The following is a 1,281-nucleotide window of genomic DNA, read 5'->3' as shown; positions in this document are numbered from 1 at the left end:
TAAATCTTCAACTTTATAGAGGAAACCTCATTTGGGAACCGTGACCTTAATAGGCAAAAAAGCCTTCAGAATCCTTATGTTCTGATGGTAAAGGTCTTTATTATAATTCATCTCCTATACCACCTCTACAGCCCATGGGAATTATTGGTTTCACCTCAAACACATTTCCTGAGTACTTGGAACTGAGTGAAAATTAAAATCCGAGGAGCAGCTCGCTTCTCCTTCCATTCAATAAACAGCCACATCTTCCCTTGCAGCCCCAGCTGCATCCCTGAGACACCATAGTGAAGGTGAAGGCCAGAGTAAATGGATTTGGCTGTATTGGGCACCTGGTCACCAGTGCTGCTTTTAACTCTAGCAAAGTGGATATTGCTGCCATCAACAACCCCCCTGATTGACCTCAACTACATGGGCTACATGTTTCAGTATGATTCCACCCATGGCAAGTTCCACAGTACCATCAAGGCTGAGAACGGGAAGCTTGTCATCAGTGGAAATCCCATAATCATCTTCCAGGAGCGAGATCCTACCCCAATCAAATGGAGGTGATGCTGGCACTGATTATGTTGTGGAGTTCACCAGTGTATTAACTACCATGGAGAAGGCTGGGGCTCACTTAGACAAGAGAGCCAAAAGAGTCATCATCTCTGCCCCCTCCTCTGATGCCCCCATGTTCATGATGGACGTAAATCATGAGAAGTGCAAAAACAACTTCACAGTCATCAGCAATGCTTTCTGTGCCACCAACTGCTTAGCCTCCCAGTCAAGGCCATCCAAGACAATTTTGGCATCATAGAAGGACTCAGGACCATGTCCATGCCATCAATGTCACCTGGAAGACCGTAGGTGGCCCCTCTGGGAGACCATGGTGTGATGACTGCAGGACTCTCCAGAACATCATCCCTGCATATCCTGGCACTGCCAAAGCATGGGCAAGGTCATCCCTGAGCTGAACCAGGAAGCTCATTGGCATGTCCTTCCCATGTTCCCATTGCCAACATCAGTCACAGACCTGACCTGACATCTGGAAAGACCTGCCAAATATGATGACATCAGAAAGGTGGTGAAGCAGGCTTTGGAGGGCCCCCTCAAGGGCATCCTGAGCATCCTGAGCACCAGGTTATCTCCTCTGACTTTAACAGTGGCGTTCATTCCTCCACTTTTGATGCCGGGACAGGCATTGCTCTCAATGACCACATTGTCAAGCTCGTTTCCTGATATGACCATGAATTTGCTTACAGCAACAAGGTGGTAGGCCTTATAGTCCACATGGCCTCCTAG

The 1,281-nt window shown here is 47.9% G+C and overlaps 1 pseudogene; it reads left to right on the top strand.

Annotated features, from left to right (window-relative positions):
* Positions 1-134: 134 nt before the first annotated feature.
* Positions 135-1,281, top strand: LOC105554784 (annotated as a pseudogene).

The sequence above is a fragment of the Mandrillus leucophaeus genome, unplaced genomic scaffold, assembly GCF_000951045.1.
Source record: "Mandrillus leucophaeus isolate KB7577 unplaced genomic scaffold, Mleu.le_1.0 Scaffold1176, whole genome shotgun sequence".
Taxonomy (NCBI): Eukaryota; Metazoa; Chordata; class Mammalia; order Primates; family Cercopithecidae; genus Mandrillus; species Mandrillus leucophaeus.
The sequence above is the reverse complement of the archived record's forward strand: the minus strand, read 5'-3'. Positions and strand labels throughout refer to the sequence as shown.